Source organism: Notolepis coatsorum (assembly GCF_963971535.1).
Source record: "Notolepis coatsorum genome assembly, chromosome: 18".
NCBI classification, from domain to species: Eukaryota; Metazoa; Chordata; class Actinopteri; order Aulopiformes; family Paralepididae; genus Notolepis; species Notolepis coatsorum.
The window spans coordinates 92,577,219-92,597,133 of NC_140182.1; positions in this window are offsets into that span (position 1 = coordinate 92,577,219).

The following is a 19,915-nucleotide window of genomic DNA, read 5'->3' on the forward strand; positions in this document are numbered from 1 at the left end:
TTATTATTATTCACATGAAACAAGACAACACATTAAACACAATCACAATACATAGAACTTCACAAGAAAATAACAAAAACAATAATAATACAGAATAACAATTTATACAGACAAAGAGAAAAGAAAACAGAGTTCAACCTTCTAAATTTTAAATCCAAGGGGTACTATCTAATAAATGGTCTTTCCCAGTGTTCAGCCCCGATTCCCGGCTGTGTGACCCTATATTAATAAAACGTACATCTCCAATTCACCACAAGGACCACTTTTTGAGAACACGACCCGAAAAAAGAGCAATGAACCTTCATGACAAAACAAAAACCTGTAGAGGTGTTCCATAGACTCACAGAGACCGTGTAAAAGTGACCAAACAGTGAAGAAATAGTTAAATAGCTGCCCCCCCCATAAAATCCCCAGCTAAACTCAAGAGGACAAGACAAAAGACAAGACAGACCAAACATTTCCTCCTCCCCCTCCCAAGAGACCCCCGGACTCACCCGAACACGCATCTCAACCCCGCTCAGCCGCACACGGCGGTCCTGACCTTTTCGGCTGCTGCAAACCACAGGTCAATACCTGCCTGTCCCACCCCAATCACCCGCGCCGTGGATATCTCAAGATAAATCACATCCAATAGTGTTAGGGACCAGTTAATCACTGTAAGCTTCTCAGGCTCCTTCCATCTCATTGCTATTAGCTTCTTCGCTGCTGTGACACCCGCTAGGACAACCATTTTTAGTTGAACGGACGCAGGTAGTGTCGTTATATCGTTCAAGAGTAGCGTAACAGCTGTGAATGGGATAGTTAAGCCACACAGATCTGAAAGTTTGTCCGTTATTGACCTCCAGAAGCGGGCCACTGGTGGGCAATCCCAATACATATGCATATAAGTGCCAGTGGCCTTTTGAGAGCACAAAGTGCACCGAGAGTCGGTTATCAGTCCCATAGCAAATAGCTTCCTAGGCGTAAGATCTATGAATATAATTAAAATTAATTTGTCATCTCCAAAATATTTCCGGTATCACGCTCTGCCAGACAGGGTTGTCCTCTTAGTCCCGGACTGTTCAATCCATCATTAGAGCCTTTAGCACAATATATAAGACAATCCCAATCCATAGAACCAATCGTAATCAAGGGCACACAACAAAAAATTAGTTTATATGCGGACGATGTAATATTGTTCATGCAAAACCCCAACACCACATTGCCTCATCTGCTCAAGTTGATTGAGGACTTTGGTGATTTATCGGGATTTAAGATAAATTGGCCGAAGTCGGCTTTCCTTCCACTTAACACCCCTGCAAAAAAAGATACAACCCTCCCAGGACAGATACCGATGGTAAAACATTTCAGATGCTTGGGAGTGGAAATATTCCCTACCATAAGACAAACGGTGAAGCACAACTACACAAAAATCCAAAACAAAATCAAAGACGACCTTGATAGATGGGCAAAACTTAAAAACACAGTACAAGCACGGATATCAATAGTTAAGATGGATGTACTACCTAAAATCAACTTCTTCAGTTCAATGCTACCGTTACCCCCTCCAGAGGGTTACTGGAAAAGATTACACTCCTCCACATACAAATTTATTTGGAATAACAAACCACCACGTATAAAAAGATCCACCGCACAGAGAAATAAAGCAGATGGTGGCATGGCATTTCCAGATTTGTTCCTATATTTTAAGGCGTACACATTAAGTCCATTGACAACATGGTTTGACTCCCAAGCATTAGCATCCTGGAGAAAAATAGAAGAAAACATAGTAGCCCCACATAGACTGAAGGACATAGCATACACTAAACTACCAATCAAGCCCTGTGAACGAAAATTTTGCCCCATAATTACTCATGCGATCCGGATATGGCGTGAATCACAAAAAAAAAATCCTAACCCACAAAAATGGCACAATCATACTCCCTTATTCAATAACAATGTACTCTTAATTGGAAAACGACCTATAAGATTCCCTATATGGGAAGAGCAAGGCATACACTCATTAGGGGATGTTTTTAACAAACAGGGTTTTTGTAGTGATAAAGAAATACGCAAAAAATGTAATCTCACCAAGTCCACATGGCTTTTTCACAAACAGTTAGAGCTATGTTTGAAGTCTCACGGTGTTCCATTAGACAGACCAATTGAACACCACAGATACCACAAATTCTTCTACGCAAGAGAGACATCGAGAGGTTTTGTTTCAGAATTTTATCATCAATTACTAACGTCCTCGTATGAAACCCTCCAACTTGACTCTGTCTGGAGGAGGGATATGCCAGACCTGGAAAATGACTTTGATTGGCAAGGAGCCTGGGCAAATGTCCGACTTACATCAAGGAACCCGGATCATCAACAAATCAATCTTAACTATATTCACAGGACATACTTGAATGGGGCTTAAACAAGATTCCAACTGCACCCAATGTACAAATGGGGACGAAGGGACATTTATGCACATGTATTGGGACTGCTCACCAGTTAAGGCATTCTGGAAAGATGTGACCCAACAAATATCAAAACTCGTATCTTGGAATATACCTGTACACCCCTCGGTATTACTATTGAATGATGTTTTTGAGTTTGCAGTGAATCCACAGCTAAAGAGATTGGTTTTATCGGGTATCACAGTAGCCAAAAAGCTGATCGCATCACGCTGGTTTCAACCGGAAAAAATGTGCCGTAAAGTTTGGTTTCTTACATATCTCGATGTAATTTACCATGAAATATCTACAGCAAGAATTCTGGGTCTCAATGAATCCAAAATGTCAATGTGGTTAGAAGTGGTGGAGAGAATAAAAGCTAGCTTATAATGGTAGTGTCTGGTTAGGTGCGAGGGATAGTGGAGGTACTTCTCAAGGTGGGGTCCGGGAGGGGGGGGTTCGAGCTGAGCATATGTGTGTAGGTTTTTTTAGATAACAGGTATTAGGGGTATATCTTATATAAGACAACTAACTAAAATGTGATCTCATTGGATGTGCCCTGACAATTAATGCTTGTATATCTTATCGTGTGTTGTCATGTTTGTTTATATGTTTGTTTAAAAAATAATAAAAAAATAAAATACAAAAAAAAAGATAGGTCCTATGAATATAATTAAAATTAATTTGCTGGTGATTGGGGTTGCGGGAAGATAATGCCACATTTGCCCAAACATCATCCCAGTCAAACTCGGGGTCCAACTCCGGGATATCCACCCGCCAGATTGTATCCAATGATACATTTTTATACGTGGATTGAATTAAGAGCGTATAAAAGTCTGAGACAAACCCTCTGGAGGTCGTCCTGTCCACTATGAGCCTGAGGAAGGGGTGTGGGTGCAAAGCTTGAGCCCACGGCACGCCATGCGCCCTCAGCGCTGACCTTAGTTGAAGGTAAAGAAAAAAGGACTCGCCGGGAAGATCATAAAATTCTCTTAAGTCCTGAAACGCACGGAGGCCGTTCTTATCATAAATATCCTCCAGAGTATGAACTCCCCTCCTCTGCCATTGAGGAATATTAACCGGCTTGTGCCCAACAAGTAATTGCTGGTTATTAAAAATTGGAGTCCAGGTGCCATGGGCATTTAACCCCACACGACCTCTGTACATTACGCCACGTTTGGATCACGTGAGTTATGATCGGTCCATACCTCAGCCGGCATTTCGAAATAGAGACAGTGGAGTACACCACATCCTGCAATCTTAGCGGTGAGACCGCCGCCGCTTCTAAGGAGCGCCAAGATACAGCATCTACAGGGTCTAGCCAGCACATCAGAGGTCTGTCTCTCCCTCTCTATATCTCTCTCCCTCCAGAGTATGCAGAGGTGTCAGGTTTCACTGCCTCGCTGTCGCAGTCTAGGTAGATTGTGGGCGGGCATTAGCTACAACCACAGAGCCAATCACATCACTGTCTTCTACCCAGAGCCTGAATGACGTGACTCAGGCCTTCAAATCAGGATGGACTAATTTACTGGAGCAGGAAATTATCTGAGCTGAATCAGAGCAATCCGCCAATATGGTATTTAGACACTAAAACACATTGATACTAACTCCTATTACTATAATACAATGCTAGAGACTGAAAAATGACATTTATAGTACATGTCCCCTTTAACACATTGGGTGCCATGCAATATGCCCATCTTTACCACTCTCTGCCAGTTCTGTAACCAGTGGCTCACCTTCTTTGCAGGGCTATAACTTTTTAAATATTATAGCTATATCGACATTACTATGGCCCATTCAACATCGGGTATCTATCGTTCCGGATGTGGGAACGTTACATTTTTCCATTCATACATTGTCGTGTTAGTACCGTCGAGAATATAAGTGTTTTAGACTGTATAGCAGTAATTCCTAGAATGCGCGCTATAGGCCCCGACGCGTATTATACATTATCGATTGGCGTTTCGTCCCTATACACGCTATATGAAAAATTTCAAATGCACATGATCGCTATACATTATGCTCCATCATGCGTGAAGGAAAGGGGGGGGGTCGTTTATTTAGATGAGAAGCTCGTTCAGCCACAGACTCATACCCCCGCGACACTCAACTAACCGCCTCGGACAGTCCTTCATACCAGCGGCCATCAGGCTCCACAACAGTGGGCCTGATGGGCAGTGACTAGCGGCCTCCAGGCTCCACAACAGGGGGCAGCGACTGCTGCCAGACATTGACCTGGGACTTATAGGAACATAGCTGTCAACCCTACCGTTTTTCCTGGGATTTTCCTGTTTTTTTCAACCTTCTTCATGCCCTGTTCACGGTTCACGTATTGGCACATATTTTGTACTTATTAATTTTTACAAAATGGCTGCAATTCCCCTCCGTGACGACAGGTGGCAGCAGTGTAGATTAGAACGTTATCACAGGAAGTCAGACCGGGAGACGGTTGCGACCCGAAGAAGAATAAGAACAGCGAGCGGATTTGCTCAGAGCTCAGGGGAGAGACTGATGCACGAGGGTGTCAAATCAACTTAGCCAGTGTCTCTTGATTGCCCACTCTGTGGCTTTTGTCTCTGGAACAAAGGGGTTGCAAATCTTCTGTGGATAAAACAATACAAAGTTACTGTATGTGATGCAGGAATGTGTAAATGTGTTGGTGAACACAGCCGTTTGCTCTGCGCCTCCGTGTCGTCCCCTAAGGTTCACGTGTCCCCTCCTCCCATTCCTCCACGGAGAGCATGCCTTCACTCTGACGCCCAATTTCCTGAATGCGATTTATAAATATAAATTGATCCGTTTTAAAAGTTGTCATGAATTGTCATGGTATGACAAATACAGTTACTGGTAACTCGCAGGCATTGCAGAGATATTGAGGAAAAACACAAAATCGCATTGGCTTTTTTTCTATCTCACATTTCTCTGTAGACACACACACTGTTCCAAAAATGATATTCCCACTGCTAAATTAATGACCATAGGTATTTTTTTATAGCTTTAACGAGTTGTAGTATTAATATGTAGCCTACAGTGATGAAGGTATAAAGGCACTATGGTAATACATTGATTGATTGCTAAATTTAACAGATTGCAGAATGGGTACAATACAGTATTGCGCAATACACAATTGTTAAGGGGATGCAGACCAGAGAAGGACTTCCCCCATTTTCAATTCATAACATTTACAGTCAAATCAAATACATTTACAGATTACAACCTTTATTTAATGGTTAATATTTTGATAAAATGTAATTTACTGTATTTTTATAGCATTTACACTTTATAATATTTTATTTTCAGCTTTTATAGTTTCACAAACACACATCAAGACAAATCACAAACACAAAGAAAAAAGAAATAAAAAGAACACAAACAGTATGTTGCCAGACACTGTCACATCAATGAACAAACATACACCATGTCATATGCTATACACTAAGGACGCAAGGGGCTGATTCTCTGACATATATACACACATTACATATATACACATACACATATATATATATATAATATATACACCAGCGCTGCCAATAGATAAAAAAAAATTAACTAATCAATCTCACAATTTTCTGTAATCAATCTAGATTAAAAACATCATTTTTCTACATAAAACCGAAGCTTGTAACAGATATTTACTTGAGTAAAATCATGGAATTAATGTAAAATCAACACAAAGAAAGTATATTTAGATTCAAAGACTATTTTAATAGCTTTCTTTGAATACAGTTTCTCTCCTGTGAAATACAAATGTTCAACAAAACCATCATTTACATAGCATTTACACTTAAAGTAGGAAAAGTTTACCCTACAACGAATGGCTGGGTACATACATGTTTTGACCAGCAGATGGCAGCGACGAGGCAGCTCCATTGGGAGGGGGCGGGGCCGGGTGGGAGGGGGTGGGGCCGGGGGAAGGCTAAAATGTACACGTTTTGTCTCCTGCCAATGTTGACAGCTATGTATAGGAACCCAAGGAGGACAATTTACACTGTCTTAGGCATACTGCACCTTATGTGGATACTGTGATACTGTGAATAATGTATATTTCAGTGGATACTGTGAATAATGTATACTCAGTAGATAGTAATTATAACACTAACTCATGCATACTGCACCTTATGTGACACTGTGAATACTGTGAATATTTTTTTTCAGCTAGTTAGATAGTAAATTATATTGACCTATTTGTTTACACTGCTTGTGTTGTTTTTACTACCTGTACCACCCCCCCTTCCCCCATGCTGCTATGATGCCTTAATTTCCCCAAGGGGATCAATAAAGGAATATCTTATCTTATCTTATCTCTTATGATTCCTTGATCGTCAGTAACGGCTTTCTTTAGTAAGACACCATAAGTTGATCAGATGGATTGCAATGAAATAAATGGACAATCGAGCTGGAAATAACGTTAGATTCCTCTTACCTCTGGCCGATGCGTCTGGAGAAATTGTTTTCCAATTATTTGATGTTGATCTGCTAGATCCATTTTCCATTTGTATGACGCAATAAACACCAAAAGCATATTGATTCTTGCGTCTCGAAAGCGATCCCATGCACTCGAGGTGTATATATTGATCCACGTTACAAGATATCTCTGGCGGAGCTTTTCCCCCGATGCACAGAGCGCCACTTCCGGTTTAGAGTGGAGTGTAACTCGCCCGAAATCCACCAGGCGGCGGTATTGAGGCGTTGCAATATCAGACAGGGTCCAGCTGGCTCCGGGAGGCTTCCTGGATGAATTATGAATGCCAATAGCGAATAAAAGAAATAACGATCATAAAAACGAGTTTACTCGTTGTTGGCACTCAACGCTCAAATTAAGCGCGTTCTCCACGGATGCGGCGGGCCAGCTGGATGTCTTTGGGCATGATGGTCACCCTCTTGGCGTGGATCGCGCACAGGTTGGTGTCCTCAAACAGGCCGACCAGATAAGCCTCACTGGCCTCCTGAAGAGCCATGAAGGTCGGTCTTGAAGTCCTGGGTGATTTCTCTGACCAGGCGCTGGAAAGGCAACTTAACTCGGTGGACTTCTGTACCGGGCCTGTAACGATGTGGCTTTTTCACGCCGCCGGTAGCCGGTGCGCTCTTACGGGCAGCCTTGGTGGCGAGCTGCTTCCTTGGGGCTTTGCCACCGGTAGACTTAAGTGGTCTGCAGGACCGGGGAACATAGAACCCTTTTTTTTTGGGAGCTGGCGGGACCGGGGAATATAGAACCTTTTTTTCGGGAGCGGGGAACTTAGAACCATTTTTTTTAAAGAAAAAAACAGGGAACATAGAACCCGGGGAACATAGGGATGAGTCTTGACCCCAAGAAAATCATGCAAGTCTTGGTACCGCCCCTGATCACCAGGTGGTGCTGATAGCTAATTTATTCATTTCCTGTATAAAAAATATGTAATTTCCTGTTTCTTGTTCATATTTGAAAAAGACCGGAAGGGTCGAAACATCATATCTGCTGTAAACCTTGTCACAATTAAACACCCTTGGAGCATTGAAAAGTGAGTTGCAAGCCCCGCTTCGTTCATGTACACAAAGATTTAAAACATTTCTTATATTCCCAATTATTGCATTACACAAAATAGTTAATTTCATCATGTTCACTACATAACTCCAACTTACCACCAACATCAAATCAGTAGAGGCCATTGAGAACTTTTTTTTTGACAATTCTCTTGAACAGCCAATTCAGACAGCTTGTTTCAATAATATTCCTTGTTTCAGTTTATATTTCATGATTGCAATATTCTCTTTCAAGGAAGTGCACCTTTTGCAGCTGTTGGATATCTCATTTTCTAATTTCTTAATTTATTTTACCACTCTGTGTTGATCAATCTTTCAAATATAAGAAAACTTGCCCTCAGTAACGGCAATAAAGTGTCATCAAACTGTCAAGTTATGGCCAAAGAGAAACAGACAAAAAGATAATAAACACTTTAATTTAATAGAACTTTTTACAATATACTACAAAAATACCATTAAAAAGTGAATATATACACATCTGCCTGCAACTGGCATCGTAGTTAGTCTATTCATTAACTGAATAATAAATACATTTACAAAAGATCAATACGGCAAAACAACATATTTCAAAAGATTTTTTGAATTTTGTTAAAATGAAATGATCCATGTAGGAGTTCAAAAAAAAAAAAAAAAAAAAAAAAATCCATTTATGGTAATTTGCTGTGTGTAAGTCACACAAGATACTCCATATAATTCTGCCCTTTCATGTACATTGCTGCAACAAGGTATTTTTGTACAGCTTTTTCCGAGATGCAGATGCAAGAGATTTAGGGGGGTAAGGAAGAAGTGCTTTGTTTAAGGACCCAAGCTGCGCAACTTGAAGGTGGTTAAATTTGGTGCATATTTAAAGTAACAATCTCCAACAATTTCATATAAATAAATTTCTATTTTGCCACTCTCTATCACCAATTGATACACAATATTATAGTGTTATATAGTATCTATACCCAATTCAGGAAAACTTTGCTGCTCTCAGCTGTTCTAAACACAGATGTCTGGCAGGACATTCCCAGGAAAACCATCCGTCAGGAACGGTTACATTCAGGTGGTTACAGGAAGTGATACGGTTTACGTCACCAGAAGCAAGTTTGTTTGGAATGAAAAGAAGACTAACTCAGTAGTTAGGCCTAACAAAAATAATGGTTGGTTTCAGGTTGCCGACCGACCCTGCCGATTTAGGTGCGACCCAATATATTTTATGAGTTTAAAAAAAAAATTATATATTAAAAAAAAAAAAAATCTGTTTTTTTTTTTTTTTAGAATAAAGTTTCATAGAAATCTTAGTCAAACATTTAGTATTATGGATATTAAACATGCTGGCAGAGTACATGCATCCATGTTGTTGTGAACATTTTAACCCTTTCACTGCCACACGACAGCCGGTTAACCCTTTCACTGTGACAATACAGAAGGTTAGCCCTTTACTATCACACAACCGACGGCGATGCTCCATCATTAGCATCATTAGCTCCGCGGATGCGGAGCTAATGATGCTAATGATGGAGCATCGCCGTCGGTTGTGTGATAGTAAAGGGCTAACCTTCTGTCGTGTGGCAGTGAAAGGGTTAATTAAATAAAGAAATTCCCTATCCATAGTCGCCGTGGGAAAGAATAAAAAAAAAAGAAAAAAAAAAAAATCCCTACCTACCCATGGCCAAACTGACAACCAACCTGAAACCAACTATTATTTTTGTTAGGCCTTAACATGGATTTTGAAGCTGGAAAGCAAGTCAATACAGTACAAAAACATAACCGCAACAACGATTACTTAAATAAAGGAGTTGAATGCTCTCTTTGGGTTGAGTAGGTAATAATTAGCACTCTGTAAGCAGTAAATGTGTTGTAGCTTAGTCGAATGGGTACTACCCCAGGTTATGTTGCAGTAGTGTAGATATGGATATACACAGTACTCGAGTTGTGAAAAAAAAACCAGGGGGGATGGTCAGGGCTGCAGATCTCATGGCAAGTTTGGGGGGGATGCAGAGTAGGGGGGTCCGGGGGCATCGTCCCCTGGTAGAAAATTTTAATGATTTGAATACGCAAATGAAGCTTTTAGGAGTATTTCGAAACTAGAATTACAGAGTGGGAGTAGATACACTACTCTTGATAGCACATATTATTGGGGGGGACAATTCATATTTTTCTGATGATTAGCTGACACAAATGCTAGCCTGGTTAAAGACATCCAAGTCCTCATGGTTTAGCTAGCTACGATAGTTAACTATTGATAGTTACATAATAATATGATATTGTAAGGAAGGGGCAGGACCAGGTAAGCTTCGCTTCTTTCTGTCCCTTCTCGAACAAAACCATTTGTCTAGACAGTAGGGCTGTCTTAAATACTTCGAAGCTTCGTTCGATGGCACGAGCTTCGAACATAAAAAAAAAAATCGAAGTTAAAAAAAAAAAAAAAAAAAAAAAAAAATGTTTGCCTCAAATCTTGCGCCTCCATTCCAATGAAACGAAAGTAAGCGGCGCCTTCCCGCCTCCATTCCAATGAAACGAAAGTAAGCGGCGCCTCGACTCCACCTCTCTACAACAAGCACGTGGAGATTATCTGTGTTGAAAACAACAAGGACATGTGCAGCAGACATGTCGACGAAGAAGTCATCAGACGTGTGGTTGCACTTTAAAATATGCAAAGACAATGCCCAAAAAGCCGAGTGCCAGATATGCCAGAAGAAAATGGCATATCACAACTCTACAACAACTTTGTCAAATCACCTAAAAAACGTAAGTATCGTTGTACACGACGGCGACGTCACACAAAACATTAATAAGGCTATGCCTATTGCTGCTATGACTAATGTGTTACCAAGTTGGCTAATTTAATTGTAATCATCTGCTTTTGTAGGTGCATTGTCTGATATAATTATAAATTAAATATAATATAATTGTTTGCTTGATAGACGAAGGTTGCAACATAATTATGTAATGTCATGTCGTTGGCTGTGAGAGCAGCCCCACTGCACAGGCAGCGCAGCCGAGTGAAACCTTGTCGAAAGGGGCTACTTAATTAATTAATCCAATCCACTTTATTTAAATGTTCATGACAACATGGATGCATGTACTCTGCCAGCATGTTTAATATCTATAATACTAAAGGTTTGACTAAGATTTTGATAACATTTTATTGTAAAAATAAATAAAAAATAAAAGTTTTTTTTTGGACCACCATCAGCCTTTTCATGTCACGCACCACCTAGAGGGCGCTCGCGCACCACAAGGGGTGCGCGCACCACCGTTTGGGAACCACTTCCCTAGGCATAGCTGCCAAATGTTTTGCAGTTCATGAGATGGTGCATGCATCGCTCTGAGAGATTAGCAGGAAAGAGTTGATGTTCATTGTTAAAATTCCATTCTTCCCAAATGCGCTGTCAGCTGTTGTATCTGTAAGAATAAGAAAAACATGTCATTTTAGAACAGCATTGAGTGCACCACTCAATGTGGAGGTTAATTGCACACATTTCTCTCTGCAAAGACCATTTCCCTGTGATAATATTTCTGCTTACACAATGTCTTACCGACAATTAACCTAAATTCAACAAAAACCTACATTATTTGGTCTTTAAGCCGGTCATTTGAAGGAATAAATGCCTACCTCTTAGCCAATCAGAATCAAGTGTACAGCCAAGCTTTTGTATGAATACAATTAAAACCTGTATTGGTTATATTTGCCCATGGAAGGGAATACATTGAAAGGGGTATTCCACCAATCTTCATATAACTTTTCAGATGGGAAGCAGCATTTCTATGACTAGAGAAGATGTCAATAAATCACTCATTCAGTAACTCAGTAATTCACTCACGGTTAACCGCTCTGCCCCTAGTGGTAGCACACAGGAAATGCACTTTGCATCTATGACACTATGGGGCGAATTCACAAAGGGATTGCACAGCTTTTTCTGACTCTAAGCCGGCGCAAATTGCTCTGAAACACAGTTTACTATTCAGAGGAGGCGCAACGGGTGAAATGAGGTGGTAACTGCGTTCCATCAGCATTGCGTCGGGTGCAATTAGCGCGTAATATGGGCGGAACATGTTCCCCTTTCTATGCAAATGAGCCTTGTCCAAAAACACTCCCAATTCACAACGGCCAGTACAAATTGCACCGTGCAGTTAAAGCCACGCTCCTAACGTTTTCACAGACCTGGTGGTAACTAAGAGCAAAGCCCTAAGCGCATCTATAAAGGGGCATCATTGCCTGCATCACTGCTGATCATGGCAGCAGTAATTGTTGCCAGACGCAGGCATCGTACTGCCAGGCATGCCTGTGAAAGAATATTTCGAAGGAGAATATCACTTTTTTATTTAAGTGAGACCGAAATCATCCGGAGACAGGTTGCCAGCTCAAGCAATTCTTGATCTACTGGATGATGACTCAAGTCAAGGATGATATTGAGCCAGCCACCCAGAGATCCCATGCAATCGTATTTATTATTTAAATAGTTATTTAACGTCGTCGACTTTCCCAATGTTGTCGGCGCTATTGATTGATTTTGAAACGAGATTTTGATTTTGCATCATGCTGCAATTGTTATTCGAGTTATGCATTGCTCTTGCTGCTTGTTTGATTATGTCTTCATTATATAAAGCACTTTGAACTGCAATCCTTGTATGAAAGGTGCTATATAAATAAAGATTATTATTATTATTGACTGCACTCACGTTCCAATTGTACCACTGCACACTCATATGCTCCTAAACTAGACAATTCCGCGGGGGAATTGTGAAAGTGTGGGTGATGCCTGTGCACCGCCGGCCAATGGGAGAGGGTCTCTCGCGAGTCTCTGACAAACGGTTCAAAAAATACAAAAGGGGGCGAGACTTAAGCATAGGGGGTGGTTACTAAGGTGTTATAGGTGGTTGCTAGGGTGTTATAGGTGGTTTCTAGGTGGTTGCTAGGGTGTTTGTACCCAAACGGTGCAGTGAAACTTTCCAAAAAGTAATTAATAGCAACTCTAGTTGGACCAAGCCGGTTGTTTTGATACCTTACACCTGTATGTGGTGCAAAAGCTCTGGGAGGAGTAGTCGGACAAAAAACTGTGGAATAAAGAAAGAATAAACTAGACAATTCCGTGGGGGAAATTGTGAAAGTGTGGGTGATGCCTGTGCACCGCCGGCCAACGGGAGAGGGTCTCTCGCGAGTCTCTATGACGGTTCAAAACATACAAAAGAGGGCGGGGCGTAATACTAGGGGGTGTTGTCAATATAGACCAATGAAAGAGGATATCCCCAGTCCAATGGCGCCACCCACAAGCCTCTACGACAAACGGTTCAAAAGATACAAAAAGGGGTTGCGGCCTAATAATAGGGGGCGTGGTCAACATAGACCAATGAAAGAGGATATCCCTACTGAGTACGATGGCACAATCCGCAAGTCTCTGCAACAAACGGTTCAAAAGATACAAAAAGGGGGCACGGCCTAAGTATCAAGGGTTAATCCCCTGAAGGGGGAGGAGCCGAACCATGGGGGCGTGGTCAACATAGACCAATGAAAGAGGATATCCCTACTGAGTACAATAGCACAACCCGCAAGTATCTACTACAAACGGTTCAAAAGATACAAAAAGGGGGCGGGGCCTAAGGATCAAGGGTTAATCCCCTGAAGGGAGAGGAGCCGAATCATGGGGGCGTGGTCAACATAGACCAATGAAAGAGGATATCCCTACTGAGTACAATAGCACAACCCGCAAGTCTCTACGACAAACGGTACAAAAGATACAAAAAGGGGGCGCGGCCTAAGGATCAAGGGTTAATCCCCTGAAGGGGGAGGAGCCGAACCATGCAGGAATAGTCAATTTAGACCAATGAAAGAGGATATCCCTACTGAGTACAATAGCACAACCCGCAAGTCTCTACGACAAACGGTTCAAAATAGGGATGTCCGATATTATCGGCCTACCGATATTATCGGCCGATATCGGAAAATATCGTTTTTTTTTTTTTTTTTTTACTTTTCTATAACCTTTATTTACCCAGGCAGGCAAGTAAGAACAAATTCTGATTTTATTTATTGTCAAAAGTATGCATAATGTTGTGTTAATTCCACAACAAGAGATATGTAATGTTAACACTATGATCGCCGGGAAAGAGTTTTCACGTCATTCCGAGCCATGCTCATTCTGCCGAAGACGCCGTAACTCGTCTTTGATGTCAATATTTCAAAAATCTGTCATCGAAATCATATTTCCTTTCCGGAGCCCTGAGACACACTGCTGATCTCCTCTCAACTCTCTAGCGGTTCAAGAGCGCCATCTGGTGGCCGATCGGCAGATCGCCAACCGGATATTAACCTTTGAACCGGTAGTACTCATCCAAATGTGGTCCGGCCACTCGCTATAGCTCCCGCGACTCCATCTTGAAACACTGGATAATAGATCGCTCGCCCTAACTCAATAAACAAAGTTATTTGGACGTATATACTATTATACAACCTGGAAATGGATCGGGCATTTCTACATCCCATAATAGAAAAAAATCTGTTCCACGCTCATCTGCCAGCTGCGCGAGGAAGCCACGGTAAGATTCAGCGTTATTTTCTAACGTATTCTATACTAACTGATCTGATGAACATATGACCCACTCTGGATGAATCATCTAACGCTGCCCACGGAATTATAAACGATCCCCCGCCCATCCGGTCAACATCAGATGATGCGTAGAAACTTCTAGAAGTACGTGCAGTTGACATTTTTTATCTCGCACAGATTCCTACCAAACTGTATTTGATCATCAATATAATGCATTTGGGGCTATAAATCACGTTCTGAAGAAAGCTGCAGAAAACGATAAAAACATACTTATACTTTAGACCATATTTTAGTATGAATATGTGAATGAAAAAGTTTAACGTTGCTACACCCTGAACAATACATATAGGACATTGAATGGGCCATAATAATGGCAGTTTAGCAATAGAATTTAAAAAGTTATAGCCCTGCAAAGGGGAACTTCTCCATAGACAAATAGAGCTGGCGAGGGATGGTAAATTATGAATTTAACCCATGGCGATTAAAGTGTTAATTACCTGAAAATACCCTGCATATATCGGTATTGGTTGATATCGGTTTATATCGGTATCGGAAATTAAGAGTTGGACAATATCGGTATATCGGTATCGGTAAAAAAGCCAATATCGAGCATCCCTAGTTCAAAAGATACAAAAAGGGGGCATGGCCTAATTATCAATGGTTAATCCCCTGACGGGGGAGGAGCCGAACCATGGGGGCGTGGTCAACATAGACCAATGAAAGAGGATATCCCTACTGAGTACAATGGCACAACCCGCAAGTCTCTACGACAAACGGTTCAAAAGATACACAAAGGGGGAGGAGCCAAACTATGGGGGTGTGGTCAACATAGACCAATGAAAGAGGATATCCCTACTGGGTACAATAGCACAACCCGCAAGTCTCTACAACAAACGGTTCAAAAGATACACAAAGGGGGCGGGCCTAAGGATAAAGGGTTAATCCCCTGAAGGGGGAGGTGCCGAACCATGGGGGCGTGGTCAACATAGACCAATGAAAGAGGATATCCCTACTAAGTACAATAGCACAACGCGCAAGTCTCTACGACAAACGGTTCAAAAGATACACAGGGGGTACGGCCTGCGTGTATCCTTTCCGCAACGGAATTCGGTTTCCGGGTTCCTCTGATTGGCCGCAACCCCCACGTGACCCGCCCCCCCGAGCGGCCGCGGACTCGCTCGCTTCCTCAATTTATACGCATGGAAGTATTGACTGAATGAATGAATGAATGAATGAAAACTTTATTTAACAGATTGCAGAATGGGTACAATACAGTACGGCTCAATAAGGGGATGCAGACCTGAGAAAGACGTTTGTCTTGTTTACATTAGGGTCCCCCATTTTCAATTCATATAGAACGACTACGCCGTAACAAATCATTAAAAAAATATACCGTTAACTGGAATATGTTGTGCCTTTACACATATGTTGGATTATGTAATTGGTTTGTCATGACAAACAAATAAAAAAATCGCGATTTACCCGCTGGCTACAACAACACACAGTGACTGCATGTAGTCACTGTGTGTTGATGTTGTAGCCACCTCCTCAGAGGCAGCTCCCCCTTAAGCTATGCGAGAGAGGAGAGAGGCTGATCGGGGATTCGGCTCCCATCAGTCGGGCAAGAACTGCGGGTTTTCAGCCTCTCCTCTCTCGCGGAGCTTAAGGGGGAGCTGCCTCTGAGGAGGTGGCTACAACATCAACATTTGCCAGGTCACCCACACTAATGATGAAAGATAGTGACAAAAACAAAGGACATGCAATGTGTCATTGAAATACAAATTAAGCAAGCTCTATACATTACGAAGTAAACGAAATACAATACGAAATACTAATGGTGAAAAATACTGTTATGTCTATGTTTATTTTCCCCCTTCCTGATATCTGCCAACAGCGCTGTCAGGTGCAAACTGCTCTGCGAGCAAACTGCACTGGAGCAAATCAGGAGCATACTGCACACCTATGGGCGTGTTTGCGCCGATGACTGGAGGACAAATATTCCAATTATTTGACGTCGATCTGCTAGATCCATTTCCCGTTTGTATGACGCAATAAACGCCGAAATCATATTGATTATTGCATTTCGAAAGCGATCCCATGCACTCGTGTGTATCTAGACCCACGCTACAAGATATTACTGCCGGAGGAATTTCCTCGATGCACCGAGCGCCACTTCCGGTTTGGCTTGGAGTGTAACTCGCCCGACATCCACCAGGCGGCGGTATTGAGGCGTTGCAATATCAGACAGGGTTCAGCTGCAGTCCCGGAGGGAGGCTGGGTGAATTATGAATGCTATGGCGAAAAAAATTAATATTGATCACAAAAACGTGTTTATTCGTTGTTGGCACACAATGCATGGCGGGCAATAACGCATTATCACGTTTTTGGCGCACAATGTGTTAATAGGTTATTATTCAAAGGTTGCAAAGTAGCATTTTTCCTTAAATGTTCGAAGATTTTCTTCTCTGTTCTGTTGACTTATAAGACAACACTAGGACATCATTGCACTGCATTTTTTTTTTTTTTTTTTTTTATCTACTTTTTCTCCCATTTTCTATTTTTCTCCCATCCCAATTTCGTATTGTCCAATTCTACCCTCCCCTGTCTCGAACGCTGTTAGGCCATGCCTCCCACAGGTCGGCTGCAATGTGGACCAAGCCTTGCATCATGTGTCCCCTCCGGTACACGAGGAGGCAGCTGTCGCATCTTTTCACCTGAACAGCGCGATCTCTCAGCGGCGAGGGTCTGCGTGGGAGGGACACACCGCCCTCGTCGCTTCCTGATTCTGCTGCGCAGGCGCACCAACCGACCTGTAGGAGTCGCTGTCCACAACGTCCGATCCCCACCCACCAGCTTCCCACCCCCTAATACTGCCAATTGTATTAGTATGAACGACCAGCCAAGCTGGTAGCAATGCCGAGAGCTGGGCTCACTGCATTTCCTTTTCAAACAGGTTTAATATAGGAGAATGGCTGTTAAAACCAATCCAGTAATATGTGACTCTACAATTACCAAAGGAGAAAGGAGGGATGGCAGTACCCAGTTTAGAAAGCTATTACTATGCAGCACAGCTTAGAACAGTAGCATGCTGGTGCAATGTGAACTATGAGGCCTAATGGAAAGATATAGAAACCAAAAGAGAGGGATTCAAAGTGCAGGCACTGATAGGAGATAGGGAGCTGTTCAGAAAACAGGAACAACTACTAGATCCAATTACCAAATTCACTATAAACATATGGAACACAATAGTAAAGAAATACAAGCTAGAAAAAGAATCTAAGATACCGAGATGGATAGCACACGACAACAAATTCAGACCAGGGATAGAAGACCATGGGTTCAAGAGGTGGGAACGGGGGGGTATAACAGCAATGTGCACAATGACAGAAGGAGGGGAGATGCAGACTACAAAAATTGAAAGAAAGATACGGACTAGAGAATAGGGACCACTTTAGATATTTACAGATTAGGGACTACTATAACAAGGAAATAAAGCAAGATAGAGACAAAGAACAGAATGGGGTAATTAAGATAATGGTAAAGTCATACAACGGACGTTAGGGAAGGGTGATATCAGCACTATATCAGGCAATAATGGACAGTAAGGGAAATACAACATTGTATGTAAAAGAAAAGTGGGAAAGAGAGTTGGAAATAAAGATAACAGAGGAGGAATGGTATGACACATGTAAGACACAACAAACAACCACAGGATCAAGGATATGGAGGGAGTTTGGGTGGAAAAATATAATTAGATACTTTATAACACCAGAAATACAGGGCAATTACACACCAGCAAAGAAAACATGTTGGAGGGAGTGTGGACAGGAAGGGGCGAACCATACACACATATTCTGGGGATGTCAGAAGATAAGGCACTACTGGGAAGAGATAGGAGGGATAATAAATGAAATAATAGGATACGAAATACCCCAGGGAGGCCAAGTGTTGTATTTGGGGAATCTGTCACAAGAAGGAATCCAAGGGGAAGACAAATACTTGATTAAGATATTGATAGTGGCAGCCAAAAAAGCTCTAACTAAACTGTGGTACAAGGTAGAAGTGCCGACAAAGGATCAATGGATAGAGTTGGTAGAGGGGATACAGGAAATGGAGAGAATCACACATCTGCTGAGGCTGCAAGAAGAAAAGTTTGAATGGAAATGGGGAAAATGGGAAGAATACAGGAGAGGAAGTAACGACATCACAGAGGTTTGAAAAGGGTACAAGGAAATTAATGAAAATGTAAATAAATAATGCAAATGTAGAATGGACCGAAGGACCCATGCCACACCTTTTCTTTACTCATTTTTTTGTCTATTTGTTTTATATTTATGTACTGTTGAGATGTTGAAATGTATCGTCTATGAATGTTGTCTATGTATGTTGTTGAAAAAATGAAAATAAAAAATCCAGTAAACAAAATGTGTTAATTTATGATTGTATTTTACCTTATCTTGAGAGCTCATACTCCTAGTTAAACAAATTCTTATTTGAGCTAAATAACAACCATCAATTGCAGTAGAACTTCTGTGTTAGTCAAGTCAAGTGTTCCAATCCCCTTGGGGAAATTGAGATTAAAGATGCAGTTGAAATGGTTTTTTTGGAACACACCACCTACAATGAACCTTTGTTGAGACATGTAGTCTCAAACACTGCTGCTGTTTAACTTGTGATCTTCTGGTGTCTCAAGTTGTGCCATTCACTACATTCCTTGTGAGATGTACAAAAACACAAGTGGTGTTTTGTAAAACAACATAGACACTAGGTTATGGAAAGTGCTGTAGTGTGCCACACAATTCAGTATAACTTAAAATCTTACAAGCTTTAATGGGTTGAAACAATACGGTGGGAGATGCTGAATGTGAGGGTGTGGTTAATGCATTAGTGTCTTACCAGTTACAAAAACAGGGAAACGGGCTGAGATGTTCTGGACCTGCAAGCGGGCCAGACAGCTGGAGTAGTTGGGTCGATCCCTTGACATGATGTCACACTCATGGTAGGGTAAGACCTCCACCATTCCTGCTTCCTGGCAGCAGTCAATGAACCTCTTCTTCTCTATAGCCTCTGCAGTGAACCTGCAGACAGAAATAACAATTATTAAACATTTTAAAGTTATGTAAAATGTAGAACTTAACTACAAACATAGTGAAATTAAAGTCAAAGTCATCTTTATTGTAGCTTCTCATAAAGTGCAAGACATACAGAGAAGTGAAATTTTGTTTCCCCCTTCCCACGGTGTATATAAAAAAGATATATTAATATAAACATAAAGTAACATATAGGACACTATAAACATAAGTAACATATGGGACGTGATGTACATACACTATACAGTACTATATATACAGTATAAACAGTGGCTAAAAAAGGAGGTAAGGAGAACTTAGTGCAAATCTTTTTTTGCAGCAGCAGCAGTGGTACATAGTAAGT